Raw genomic sequence first — 15,152 nt, 5'->3', positions numbered from 1 at the left:
TTTACTCCGGACTTCATGAACCCGACGGCGCAAGATCAAAGAGCACCGCCGCCATCGCCACCCGGTTTTCTCTGCACTTTGCGCGACGACGGCACTGCAACGGAGGGCACTCGCCTCGGCGTTAACAATTCGCGAAATAGATTAATTTCCCACTCTTGAAGCCATTCCAAAGGATAAATGAAAATACCTCGGCGTTGTTGAACATCTGACGACACAACCAACACAACTGTGCCGAGCGCCTGCTCGGCACCGTTGTTGCTCGTGAAGGCCTGCTTATTTGTAGTTGAGACGATGATTCCACATCTTTTGTGGTGCTTGCAATAACTTCGAAGGGCAGGGGAACCTTCTCGCGAGGACGTTGAAGACACTCAACACCGGAGCCACCGAAGCAATCGCACAAACCGTCGCCATGTTTGCTTCTTCTTCGTCACTCGCGGCGCGGTCAACTCGTCGCGAGATGTTTTCTGGCTCGACTAGATGGAAACCAACAGCGGCAAAGTGGCGTATGGACACATGGCTCTCACCATTACGGGCACTATACTCACATACCGCGGTAAATAGGACCGATGCCGGCGAAACGGCAGTCGGCACACCAGCGAAGAAGCCCTCAACGGGAAGCGGCGGCGCAGGCCGACGCAGCCCCCCCTCCCCGTGAGCGTCTGGGTTCGAGATTATTGTTCGCTTTTGCTCCTTGCGGTCGAGGCTAAAAAGAGCACTTCCGAACAAAGGCCTATATATAATGCTGTATTTTCTGTGACCGATTAGGATGATGACCACTGTCATATTTTGCATAAATACGAAAAGACTGTGCAAGATTTATCCGTATATATCATTTTTCTCTACTGCCCTTAGGAAAGCCCTCGTATCTCTAATGTAATCCATTGCAAAAGTGAACTGCAGGTTATATATCAAATTGAACAGTCGCTACACGTCACGTTTTGATTAGGGGTGTCACGAACCGGCCGAGGTTCGAGTTCGACCAGGTTCGACTTTTTCGAACCTTTAATGGAAAATGCGACGAACCTTGTATTGAGGTTCGACTCGTGTGCGCATGCGCGACAGGCTGGCCAGTTGGCTTTGGATTGGATAATGATGGCTAAGGGGAGAATTAGGGGCAGCGCTGATTGGTTATTTCAGTTAATGCAGTACAAAAAGATTAAGTTATTAAGTTATTCAGTGATTAGAATTGGTTTGGCAGTTTGATACTTTAGACCCATGTTCCGGATAAAAAAAACAGGACGCGGGATGGCCAAAAAAAACATGCTTTTCGTGCAAGGCTCGTCAAATTATGAGGCGCTGGAGAAATGCAGCCTTCTGCGTTAAGTCCTTATTTCGAACTCTTTTTGTTCGCCTTCCGCCCATTGAAAAGCACGCGGCAAGGGCCTTAGAACGCGCCTGGTATCGCTGCGCCGCAGCGTTCTTCCGCATCAAAAAGTTCGTCTGCTTTCCTCGCCGTCACCATGGCAACGAACGCCGAATGAATAGAAGCACGCACGGTACCGCCGCGTGAAGCCAGCAACAGCTGACGCCATTTTACGAACGCCGTCTGCTAGCCAAAGCCGAACGCGATGTGTCAGATCAACCGCCTCCGCCGGTGCGCCGATAGCAAAGACGACGAAGCTGAGACACGCCGACGGCGATCGAGCAAGCAACAACACCACGGGACGACTGCAACGGCGGCATTTATTTGGATCAAAGGCCGCCTTCGCCGGTGCGCCGCTAGCAAAGACAACGAAGCTGAGGCACGCCGACGGCGAATGGGTGAGCAACAGCACCGCGGGACGACTGCAACGGCGGCATTTATTGGGATCAAAGGCGCGAAATAAGCAAGAACAATTTTTATTTGAATCATAACACCCGATATCCAAGTTGGGGACCACATACCTTTGCTGGGTCTTTCCTGTGAACTTTTTACAGAGACACGGGGTGCCGCATTCAAAACACAGCTCCGTTTGCAAAATATGGGGGCCCTGAAAAGGACCGTTGAGACCGCTACCAGAACATATAACTGACGTAACGAGCACTTGACGAGCGGTTGGCGCATAAGTCGTCTTTATGCATGCAGGCGGGTGACGGGCTCAGCGCAGCGGATCCCTCGAAGTCACCGGGGCCGTCAGAATCCTCGCCCTGTCTGCGTCGGGGCTCTAGATTTTGGCGGCCGCGGCGACGAACGACTGGAATCTATCAGTGTTTCCGCGCGCCTTCTCTCTCCTCCAAAACATGAACTTTGCAAGGTGACCAGTGAAATGGTGGCTCTCGCGCCGTCCAGGTGGAAGAGAGTTTTTGACGTGGGCCCAGGTGCCCTCCACCGTATTGGTGTGCGCACCAGTGTTCGGGTCGACAAAGTGCAGCTTGTGGTTAACGGTGAGGTGCGTGAAGCGAGCGTCATCTTCAAGCTTGCGATAGCCAGCCCAACAATCTGTGATTATTCTTGTTCCAGGGCGGACCCACTTGGCTATTAGCCCTTGCAGGGTTTTGGCGTCACGGGTCTCCACGGGAACAAAAAAGCAGCACCCGCTGCGACGCGCCACACCGCCGAAATCCCACTGGCCAGGCCTTAAATACCCGCGATGGTACTTGTGCCGACCGATCATACTCTCGTCTAGTTCTACAGTCACGCCTTCGACGCCAATCATGTCTGAATGCTTAAAGACGGCATTTACCACAACCTCCCGACAAAGGCTCGCCCAATCAGTTATTGTCTTGCTTGCGATATCAGCCTCCCGCTGAATGACGGCGCACGGTAGGTTCTGGCATCCGGAGGATGATTTTCATGAGTTGGAGAAGCGTCAGGTGCGTGCGATCCTTCGAAAAAGGAACCGCTCCGTACCGAGACGTCGCCCCGGCACTGAACTTTGACCGGCTTCCTCTTGGGCACCTCACAAGTCACCCACACAGCGCACCCCCCGCACCCCCCCCCCCCCCTTTCCCCCCCCCCCGTGTAGCCATCCGCAGATCTAGCGCGGACTTGCAGCTTGTCATCGCAGCTTCGCACTTTGGACACGCACGAAAACCCAGGAGCCAGGAGCAGGCCAACGCGCTGAAGCAAATTAATTGCTTCAAGAGGGTCTTTCATGGCGCCAAGAAGACGGCACAAGTTGAACGCCATGGCACTGCGATGCGCGCCTCTGGAAGAATAAAGCGCCGAAGGGGAACTGCGCGCTTCTTTGCATTTATTATATTTATTTCATCCGCCATTTTATACCTCGTGACACCATTCTAACAAACTCATTGGTTGATCTGTCGGACCACACCATCGCGTGACAAAAAAAAAAAACAAAAAAAAAAACGCCAAACGTATGTCCACGGACGGCATCGTCACAGAGAAGGGAGCAGTCGAACCCAACAACAATATGAAGTAACAAAGTGAATAAAAATAAAAATAAAAAAATAAGAAGGGAGCCGTTGGAGTTTCGGACGGCGTCTTCTTTGATGAGAGGAGCTGCTCTGGCTGCTCGGAATATTCCTTTTTTATTGTTTTTCTTACTCTACTGGGTACCACGACCCTTATTTGAAGCTGATTTGTTAAAATAATAACAAACAACGCGTTGGAACGGAGGAGGCAGAGAGTCTTGGCGTCAGAATTTGACGTGGTAGAAAAGAAAAGAAAACAACGAATGCACAATACATACCGTATGCCAAGACCGTTATACTCCGCACTTGGCGAGGCCTTATGACGCAGCCGACGACCGTTAGGCTATTTATTTTGTTTCTTTAGATTTTTTATCGTGACGACTACTCCACTGTGCCTCGGAGTCTCCAGCGGAGATCCGGCAGTTTTTAATTATTATTATTATTGTCGTTTGAAGGGTACTCTTTCTATGCTGCTTCGTTCCTGACGCCATAAAAATATGGGGCGGGATTACTTTGCACCACGTATAAAAAAAAAAATGCATAAAGACGACTTATGCGCCAACCGCTCGTCAAGTGCTCGTTACGTCAGTTATACGTTCTGGTAGCGGTCTCAACGGTCCTTTTCAGGGAGCCCATATTTTGCAAACGGAGCTGTGTTTTGAATGCGGCACCCCGTGTCTCTGTAAAAAGTTCACAGGAAAGACCCAGCAAAGGTATGTGGTCCCCAACTTGGATATCGGGTGTTATGATTCAAATAAAAATTGTTCTTGCTTATTTCGCGCCTGTGATCAAAATAAATGCCGCAGTTGCAGTCGTCCCGCGGTGCAGTTGCTCGCCCATTCGCCGTCGGCGTGCCTCAGCTTCGTTGTCTTTGCTAGCGGCGCACCGGCGAAGGCGGCCTTTGATCCAAATAAATGCCGCCGTTGCAGTCGTCCCGTGGTGTTGTTGCTTGCTCGATCGCCGTCGACGTGTCTCAGCTTCGTCGTCTTTGCTATCGGCGCACCGGCGGAGGCGGTTGATCTGACACACCGCGTTCGGCTTTGGCTAGCAGACGGCGTTCGTAAAATGGCGTCAGCTGTTGCTGGCTTCACGCGGCGGTACCGTGCGTGCTTCTATTCATTCGGCGCTCGTTGCCATGGTGACGGCGAGGAAAGCAGACGAACTTTTTGATGCGGAAGAACGCTGCGGCGCAGCGATACCAGGCGCGTTCTAAGGCCCTTGCCGCATGCTTTTCAATGGGCGGAAGGCGAACAAAAAGAGTTCGAAATAAGGACTTAACGCAGAAGGCTGCATTTCTCCAGCGCCTCATAATTTGACGAGCCTTGCACGAAAAGCATGTTTTTAGACCGGAGTTTGGAGATAGTTTTTTTTACAACAACATGGGTCTAAAGTATCAATGTGGCATTGGTTTCTTTTATTTTCAACTGTTCATAAAATAAAATAACCCTTTGCATAAAAAGAAAATTGCCCAAACCTAGACATGCTTGTATCAAGGTCTGGCCACAGTGTCCACAAAGTCGAACCGGTCGAATCTGGGGAAAAGTTCGAAGGTTCGTCGAACCGGTTCGACCCAGTCGATCCCAGAAAGTTCGACCTAAAAATCTGGTTCGACAAAAGTTCGCGACACCCTTAGCTTTGATCAGTTTCGTTTTCTCGCTTGCCTACACTTCAAGTATACAGAAGCCTGTTTAATTAATTGTATTAATTATCGAAACCAATTTCTGCAATCACAACTTTCTGAACACGCTGATGCATTTTCTTCTCTCTTTTTAGAAATCCGAATGACTTCAGCGGCGGTTGAGTAAATGTTGAGTACACTGAGCGCGTGCAGGTGATTCTAGTATGGTGCCTGGAACGCGTCTCCGACTGGTGTGTTTACCGCGGCCAAAAAAGTGGCCCCTCGATTTCCGCCTGATGACGTCATAGAGGTGTCATGCTGTCGCCGGTCGCGACCCTGGCGGCGTCCCACCAGCTGTGGTGTATGTAGCAGATGCCTTTTCTGCTGCACGTCGCTTTCCACTGTGACAGTTCACGGAAGCTAAAGCAGCGGGAGTTGGGACGCCTAAAGGGACGCCGTGACAACAGCGACACTCGCGTTCGCTCGAGCTTTTCGCCAGCATTTCTACGGCCAACCGCCAGGATCGCGACAGGCAACAGCATGACACTCGCGTCATTTGTTGCCACATCGGGACCACTTTTGATGTATGGGTGGGATAGGACGCTAAACACACCAGTCAAAGACCCGATCCAGGCACCATAATTCTAGCGAAGCCCGTCCGCCGGTCCTCCTCGAAGCGTACCGAAGCGTTGTTTCAGTTTTCTTCTTTTCGCTACAATGGACCTTTTCCAAATACCGACGGCACCAGGCGGTGGCTGCACGAACTAAAAATCAAGGAAGTGACCTACCTGCGCTACCATCGATAATAGGAGCTACGTTACCAGTTGCTTCGCTCTCTGAGCAGCGTCGCGTGCCCAACGCAACGAGGTAGGCCTAGCGCGACTTTAAAGAAGGAAATCCGTAGCGTCCACCCAAACGTCGTGTTTTTCTTTTCGTCCACTTTCTTTTTTTGTGTAACACAATTATATACATGCTGCAATTACGTGTTCTACTCGTCGATTTACAGCCTCATTCCGAATTTCCTTGATTTTTTCGTGCCGACTTCCACCGCTTGGCATCGGGCGCTCGCGCGTGCGCAGAACGCTTCTCGGAAAAGGTCCATTGTTTCTGCTCAAGCGCGTGTCTTTCAAATACGCGTTCTATGCGCTCGCGCTCGCGCCAGGTGCCTTCACCTACAGCGGACGCAAAATACGTAAGCTAAATTATCTGAAGCCTGGTTCAGACAGTTGCGTTTGACTGCGTTGCGGCAGCGGGAAACCAGGACATCCGTGCTGCTTATATCGCGTGTAAAGACGATTTCTGAATTGGATTCCACGCTTCATACGAAGCACAGATGTGCCGGTGAGTCGCTTTCGGTTCTCGACGGAACGCTGCCAAACGCATTCAAACGCAAAAGTCTGAACCGGCCTCAAGCATCAAAGAACGCCGAGAACATGGTTTCTATACATAATTAAACAGCGCACAAGGAGAGGGACAGAAAAGGAAGACAGAACAGGCAAGCGCTGTTCTGTCCCTCTCCTTGTGCGCTGTTTAATTATGTATAGCAACCACCAACTAGCCCAAGTATCCACCATTTTGGAGAACAAGGTTCTCTGCGCTGCACCTGCTGGCTTCTCCAGCAGTACTTTTCCTAAAAAAAAAAAAAAAAAAAGAAACTCTATACCAAATAGCACGTGTATGTTTGCCAACGCCTTATTTTTGGAAATTTACTTGGAATCTTTTATATAGGTAAAAGGAACGCGTGCCGAAAGGCCTGAAATTAGGGTGACCACCCGTCCCGCGACTCGCGGGACTGTCCCGCATTGAGGGCTAGTGTCCCGCGTCCCGCGAGAAATTCCAAAATCTTCGAAATGTCCCGCATTTCACATTGTCGTAATATTCGCTGAGCAAATTATGGCGCTTCCGAACAACGGGCAACGGGGAACCGCGGAGGTCGCTGATAAATGTGTGAATCTCGATGGTATGTCATTTTCTTGCCAAGCACTGCGGGAAGCAACCGTCGTTCTTGCGGGAGACTGGCGCACATGCGCCGTTGTGCCTCTCCCCTTGAATGTAAAATATTGCAAGCGAAAATTTATCACCAAAAGCTGAAAAATCAACTATTGTAATTAGTTGTAAATCATGCTGTATCATGCGAAATAACACTGTATCATGTTGTGGAAAGCTTTTTTTTAGTGAAGATAGTTACAGAATGCAAAAAAAACTGCAACTCACAACGGTAAAAAAAAAAACAAAAAAAACATGAGGTTTTATTTTTGTGTAGGGGCATGTTAATATAAGAGAAAGCATCGACAGGGAACAATAGGCCGAAAAATATTTACTGTTTTTTTTTTTTACTTCCTTTTGATGCATTGGGGTCTGGTGCAGTCGATCTTTATGTTTTAAAATTAACTGTTGGGCTAGTTGGTTATTTATTAAGATCTTTATGTTTTCAACTTAGATACTTTTAATAAAATATTTACCATTACAAATAAACAAAAGTATATCACTGTGAGTGAAACTTATCTTAGTTTAATTGTCGCGTATAATTTTCAGGTGTATAATACGCTTTCGGACAGCACAGGATTTCGGGGTGTGCGCGTTGGTGAATTTCCCTTAATACTTATTTCCTGAGTCGTGAAAATACCGTCCTCCTCTTACTCCCCCCCCCCCCCCCCCCCCCCCCGGTCAGGGTGTCCCGCATTCCACCGGCAGCAGGAAGGTGGTCACCCTACCTGAAATCCTAGTCCCCTTCAAAGTACTGCGCCTTGGATAGCACACACTTGTTTGAAGCCTTTTTGTTTGAAGCATTGTTTATCGAGTATGCTCGATAAAATGTGCCAAATGAGTCAGTGAAGGCGAATCATATATCCCAAGACGAGAAATACTGAAATACACGGGCGTGATCCCAGATATCTGTGTACGTTCGTCCTGTCCGGCCTCAGTCGTGTTCAATGTACTTGAAAGCAAAAAAAATTGTGTATAACAGGCGTGCAAGTTCGGCGGAACCGAGGAGGCCATTTGCAACTGATCTGCACGCAGAACTGACCGATCACACCTTTATTGAGAGCACACTCTTTACTGAACCGCACAATAAAACGACAAGAGTATCTCGTCCGGTGAACATTCCAGTCAACTCACGCCTGTGCGTAGCTTCCTGTGCTTTTCTAGAGACTTGGTTAAATTCCTCGAGCACGACGCCAGCTGCCAGCTGTTTACTAGCAGTACGTGGTAAAACCCGCGACGGAACCAAAAAAGACAACCGCGATACTTTTTATCTGCCTCGGGTTTTAGCAGGTGCCTACCAAGGTTGCCTGTACTTGTTTGTTTTCTGCCAGTTTAGGCGAACTGAGCCACATGCCTGTTTCGACCGGTTCAAATTTGAATAAATGTTTACCAACGCACAAAGAAAACAAGTTTCAAGTACTTTTTGAGATTTTTGAAGTGACTTTTACTATTGAACGACTGCATGCACTTGAATGTTCAATTCAAGAGTACACGATCCGGCTAGAATCCAAAGCCACTCCTATCTCGTTGAGCGTACCTCGTCGTATACCCATTCCCTTACGAGAGGTCGTGAGGACGGAACTGGAGAAGCTCGAGCGACAGGGCGTCATTCGTCGGGTTGAAGGCCCCACCCCATGGTGTGCAGGAATAGTCGTCGTTCCGAAGGCTTCTGGTGGTCACCGTCTCTGCGTTGACCTTACGAAGCTCAACAAGGTCGTCCTTCGAGAACGGCACATGCTCCCTACGGTGGACCAAGTTCTCGGACTTCTGGGAGAAGCGACTGTTTACTCCAAGTTGGACGCAAATTCCGGATTTCACCAGGTGAAACTTGCCGAGGAAAGTCAGGAGTACACCACTTTCATTACTCCCTTTGGCCGCTTCCGCTTCTGTCGTCTGCCTTTTGGACTTACGTCGGCACCAGAGTACTTTCAGAAGCAGATGGCGCGCATACTCGAAGGACAGGTCGGGTGCGTCAACACGATTGACTACATTCTTGTCTTTGGACGGACGCGCGAAGAACATGACGCGCGGCTCAACCAGGTACTTTCCCGACTATCGAAGGCTGGCATCACTCTCAACAAAGACAAGTGCGTGTTCGGAGTGTCCGAAGTCAGCTTCCTTGGATTCGTCGTATCAGCAGAAGGTGTGAAGCCGGATCCTAGCAAGATTCAGGCTGTCCAGGCGATGGAAAGGCCTGAGGATGCTGCAGGGGTCCGAAGGCTACTTGGCATGGTAAACCATGTTGCGCGTTTCGTGCCGCACATCTCCGAAGTCACCGCTCCTCTCCGAGCACTTTCCAAGTACAACCCAGTGTACCCCACAACAGTTTCGGCAGAACCTTTCATATCGTCCAGCTTTCCTACTCGCCCATGGGACGTCGTCGGTGCCGACCTGTTTCATTGGAAGGAGCAGGACTTCATCGTTATTGTGGACAATCACTCGAGGTACCCGGAAGTCTTGACGTTAAGCAGCACCTCGAGTGGAGCTACGATCGCGGCAATGAGGTCAGCCTTCGCTCGGCATGGTATTCCGCGATCCGTAAGAACGGATAATGGCCCGCAGTTTGCATCGGGGGATTTTGCGAAGTTTGCAAAAGATTACGGCTTCCAGCACCAAACAAGTAGCCCCAGATTCCCGCAACCTAACGGCGAACCGGAGCGAGCTGTCCGCACCATCAAGGAACTCTTGACCAAAGCTGAGGATCCATACTTGACACTGTTGAGCTACCGAGACACCCCCGGTGTTTCTGGAGACAGCCCCGCACAACTTCTGTTCGGGCGTCGGTTGAGGGCACGGCTTCCTAGGGCTCAAGATGAAAGTCTTCCCCGGCCACCATCGCCCGGTCGCGTGGCAAGGAGGAATGAGTTGTATAAACGGAAACAAGCTCAGGCCATAAACCAGCGGCATGCTGCCCGCGAGCTGCGTCCTCTTCGTCCTGGAGAAAGAGTGTGGGTACAGTCGGAACAGTGTCCGGCCACGGTGCTCAGCCCAGGACAGCATCCCCGCAGTTATCTGGTGGAAGCTGACCACAGCGGAGTGGTCCTTCAGCGCAACCGCAGGTGACTGGTTCCTTTTGCATCCCCAAGGCCGCCGGTTGAACCACCCACAGCTGACGGTGTGCCTCCAAGCCCAATAGCGGCTCAGCAGAACATTAGTAGTGACCCAAGAGGGCCGCCTGTGTCGACAAGTCCGTATCGGACTCGCAGCGGACGAGCCGTGACCCGCCCCAGGCGTTTAGACTTGTAACGGCGGACAGTTTGAAAACATTGCAGTTGATGGGACTATTGTGAACAATAAGTGGGTGCGTTTCACCGCAAGAACTATTTGGCGAAAACGCAGCCTCTAAGAAGGGGAGATGTAGTGGTCGCTATTTGTCCAGCTGGTGGCGCCCTCTTAGTGTAGAGGGGCGTGCGTGTTCTTTAGAAAAAGTGAAGGGGAGTTCTTCACGAGCAGCCGTCGGTGTCGGATGTCTTTTACTGAGCTCCGCCTCACAGGGTTTGAGAGGTAGGCTCTGAATCCTACAACCAACGCACAAAGAAAACAAGTTTCAAGTACTTTTTGAGATTTTTGAAGTGACTGTTACTATTGAACGACTGCATGCACTTGAATGTTCAATTCAAGAGTTTATAAAACGTGACTACCCCATGCTTGTCACCTGCCAACAGGGTGCTAACTCTCAAAGGCTCGAGCCCACTGGGTAGTTAAGTAAGCCTGTGGGGTAGTTACAGCCGTCAAAACGCATGATGACTAGGGGAGTGCTCACTTTTTCTTAGAGTGTAGCTCCAGGGGTACGCTGGCGTTTGCCCTTTCTCAAATACCAGACGCGCTTAAGTAAACAGAAAGGAAAATGACGGGTTGCTGTTTGCCTCCAGCCTAAGAGAATGCCGACTGCATGAAAAAATGTGGATAGTGCAGTATTGCACTAACCGCATTTTCTTTATGCAGTCGGCATTCTCTTAGGCGGGAGGCAAACATGCACTGAAAAGGTTTCACGCAATAATAATTAAACGACCACATAGTGGTAGTATGCTCATTCTTGCAGAAAGCCACAGGTGCGGGAGGGGAATTGAATTTTGGGTGCACAGGTTCTGCACCGCGACTTGCAGGACATGAACTCCCTACTTCGTTTTCCCAAACGTCCACACGCAGACGCAGGTGTTCATCGTATTTTTGTTAGTGTTCTATCATCGCTAACTCAATCATAAATGTAAAAGACTAAGTTACTTGCGCTTTTGCAGCAGCTTGATCGGTGCAATTAGCTCGTAGCGTCGCCTGCATCTGGATTTAAATTGAAACGTAGTATAGAACACGCCATTAACAAAAATCTACGATGCCGAATCTGCGTTCAGGAGCGTCGTTGGTCATATTTTCTACATTCGTCTTGTTTTATCGTCGTGCTTGTTTGACCCACGCTCTCTTATCTTTGTCATGTTTTTCGCACACTGAACTGAAGCGCGCTGTTTTCTTATGTGCAGTTTTGACCGAGGTGTTTTGGTGAGTGCTCTCTTGTTGTGTTTTATTGTGCCGCGTTTCCTGAAGATGCACTGTATTCTGAGGGCAACAGTTATACGGCCAAAGAAACGAAAGAGAAAATCGTAAATTCTTCCCGCAATAAAAACGCTGAGAAAAGCTGTATTTTAGTTATTTTCTGTGAGATAATGTATTGAGCTGTAGTTCCACTGGAGTTTATGGAGCGAATATGCAGAGAGCAACCTCCGAACTTGGCCCGGCGGCACGCCCGCTAAGCGCGGGGTGCCCACTGTTCTTAGGCCGCTTGCAGAGCAAATGCGGCCATGCGAATTTCATCGCTTGTTCGCAGCGTTTTCGTTGTATTAATTTTGTTTATTACATCCCGAAAAAATCCTATATGTTAAGTTTTCACTTGGTAACTGAATGAGACCTAAGTGTAAATTGTTTGCAATCTAAACACCAGGATGAATTTCTGGAAAACGTTTGAGCGTTGACGAGTAAATCGTTGCGCAAGTATTGCATTTTTAAAGATACAACTGAAACTTGTTGACCGCTTTATAGGTCTCCTCAAATTAATTGGTTTCACATACTCTTTTTATATATTATAGGCCATACAGCCCCCAAAACGTAGAGCTTCAGTATATCTAAAGAAAACCGGCGGATTTGAATTAATGTTCTAGTATCCTTAAAATATACATCTTCGCGACTGTTACTTTCACAATTAGTAGAGACGAGAGGTACTTCAAATATCCGAGGCATATTCTTTTTAATCGCCCGCTACACATAAGGAAACACTCACCAGTCCACATTTTGATTTTGGTGGTTCTTACAGTGCACATGGTGCTCGTGCTTCACGCTGTAAGAGTTCACTGTCTCCAAAAGTGTGAGTACAGCAACGATACTTCTAATGGAGTGAGACATAATGTAATATCTTCTCTAAAGCGCAGACCGCATGGCGCGTTTTTCTACACGCGAAAACGCGACGCGCTATGAACGCTCGCGCAGAAGCTGACGCGGGGGCACCCGCATGCAGACAAAGCCAAGCACCGCCGGCCGCGCGTTATCAGCGTTGCCAGATAACAGAATTCTCAAGACGTGATGTAAATCTTGACGCAGATACTACAAAATGAGAATTAAATAAGCAAATAACTAAATAAAACGGGTTTGTGCGTCAAAAGAAACACTTTTTCAATTTTTATATGGAAAATAAAAATACTTTTGAACACTTTGAAATGTGCTGAATACGAAACAGCGTACTGCGCAAGATCACGTGATAGTTCGACCGACCCTCATTGGGCGAGAGCCGCTTCGACGCCTCGGCGCGCGCGTCTTTCTCTGGGTCGGCTAGAAACCAACGCTCACGCGAAAACGCGCGCCCGCGCGCAGGAAATGACGTCAGTTGGACGCCGACGCGCCTGAATCGCGCGCAAAGACGCGCTATGCGGTCTGCGCTTAATGCTTCTGAAAATTGTTTTATAGCTCTGTGTAAAAAAGATGATGAGAATCCACTTGTATTTTGCTCTTATTTGTCAATCCTGAAAGGAACGTTTTGTGCGCCATAGGTCACACATGACGTGGCTGTATTGATTTAACAAATTTTATACTTGTTTTATTAAATACCCTGGCAGATTGCACTCTCGGTGGTGATATTGTTCTGACTTTTGAATGTCTTCATTTTTATTCGCTTTCCGTAAATTTGTTCGTTTGTGCTCAGCTTGACCTTTATGAGGAAAAACGAACAGCCAGCGACTCAACCGCTTACTCTGGACGTTCACAAGCCGGTCGGTGTACCTGTTCAAGGCTACGTCATGCGTGCACAGCAGCGCGGTGAACAGTGGTCGAATGAAAGGGAGAGGCGCTAATCGCGTCGCAGAAGAAACGATCACCCATTGAAGAAAAAGAAACAAAGGGTACGTGCGAGGCAGAAAGCGATGACGCGCATACCCAGAGGGCTAGATCCCTTCCTTCTGGAGCATTTAACGCGGATGCAAAATCTAACTTAATATAATGACACGTTGTTTGAAAAGGCGTTATTGCTCCAGAGGAGCCTTTCAAATTAAACTCGCAATGAATAAGAGTTGTACACGCCTACCTTATGGCAAGCAATTTTTCGTTTTAGAGCTTCAACTTTCTTTGAAGCGCTTGATTCTTGGTAGAGATAGACTCCACTCTTCATTTGGGCGGAGTGTTGGTTTACTCGGGGCTAAATTTCAGTCTAAGATGTCAATCTATTAGAAGAGAATGAAATTGTAAAACTATTTAAAGATAACAAAATGGTCTCGTTGTATTTGTATCTTGTATTTAAATGCTTCTCTAAACAGTAAATATACATCTTTTCAGTACAGTAAAACGTGTAATTGAATTCGTAATTAAATAGTATTTTGAAAATAGCTTTCTCATTGATATTTCGGAGACATGGGACTGGGGAAGCGGAAGAGAACCCCACCACACATTGAAGGTACGCAGTCTGAGTTTTAGGTTCTTGTGTAGTGCCCCATTGTACTAACGACAGCAATTGTACTCTATAAAAACATTTTCGTCTTTAATCACGATTAGACGATTGCGTTCACGTCTTCTCTAATCTCCTGGCCAGCCTCCAGCACTCGAGCTCTGGGGTCGGTTCCAAACAGACGACGAAAACGCATGTGTTAAGTGGTGAAAATCCTCATTTACTGCTTTACACCAAATATGTACGTCTAACCTTTAGAGCTTAAAAAAAAAAGACAAAAAAGAAGAAAAACAAATTGGCAACAGGTCGAAAAAGCCCCGATCCGGAAGGGGGTTGTTTGTCTCATAAACCTATGGTGGGCGTGCTCAAAGTAAATCCTGCATTCCACAGCCATATTACCTACTTATGACCCTGAAGTGCAAGATTTATTTTTCCCTGGCGACGTGATCATGGCCGATCGGGGATTCTCTCTAGATCGCGACCTGGAGGCCCTTGGAGTAAAGCTAAATGCGCCGGCTGGAAACAAACTCGAAACGCGTGCGGAGGATATCTGCCTGTTCCTCGAGCCTTTCAGGGCGTACTACATTTTTTTTGTCAAAAGTGTAATGGAAGAAGCATCATAAAAATTTCACTTTATGAACTCATTCCCGCACCTCCTTTGGCGTTGCCTGACTATATACAAAAAACGCACACTTCTCCGAGTGAGGTCTTTTTGACTATCTGCAAACAAATCGTGCAGACGCTTTTTTTTTTCTTGAACGATGTAAGGTAACTTGGTGTAGGGTGTCGCCCGAATATGCCTCACGCTTTACTTTGCTTCTTCTCCTCCTTGCAGTCCTCATTCCACCATGACTTAGCAAGTTTGGAAGATGAGTGGACGTCACCTGTATCACAAGCATAACAGCTTCTAGGATGTGTTTTTATATGGCCTGTGCCTCACAGACAAAGAGCTTATAGAGGGATGTAAATGCTAAGAGAGATGATGAGGGTGGGTAACCTGCACAAATTCATGAGCTTAGGGAATGCAAACAATGGTTGTGAAGTAAATGTGGCATTTCTTTATAAATTACGTTGTAGCACAACTCTTAATTTTGTGACTTAAAAAATCACGTGAGCTCACTTGAATGCAAATGTACTTAATTGTGCGGGCGTTTACAGACAACTAGCGTTTTTTAGAAGAATGTTTATGCCAGCGAATAAAACCTACTCTCAGCGTTTAAAGGTAATCTAATATCAGACACTTTGGTCACATCATGATTGTGTCCGAACATGTTT

General features: G+C 48.1%; 1 pseudogene; it reads right to left on the bottom strand.

Moving 5' to 3' along the window:
* LOC8032361 overlaps positions 1-12,349 on the bottom strand; it is a 42,027-nt pseudogene extending 29,678 nt beyond the window's left edge.
* Between the last annotated feature and the right edge of the window lie 2,803 nt (positions 12,350-15,152).

This window comes from Ixodes scapularis, unplaced genomic scaffold (genome assembly GCF_016920785.2).
Source record: "Ixodes scapularis isolate PalLabHiFi unplaced genomic scaffold, ASM1692078v2 PGA_scaffold6__148_contigs__length_123643588, whole genome shotgun sequence".
Classification (NCBI taxonomy): domain Eukaryota; kingdom Metazoa; phylum Arthropoda; class Arachnida; order Ixodida; family Ixodidae; genus Ixodes; species Ixodes scapularis.
The sequence above is the reverse complement of the archived record's forward strand: the minus strand, read 5'-3'. Positions and strand labels throughout refer to the sequence as shown.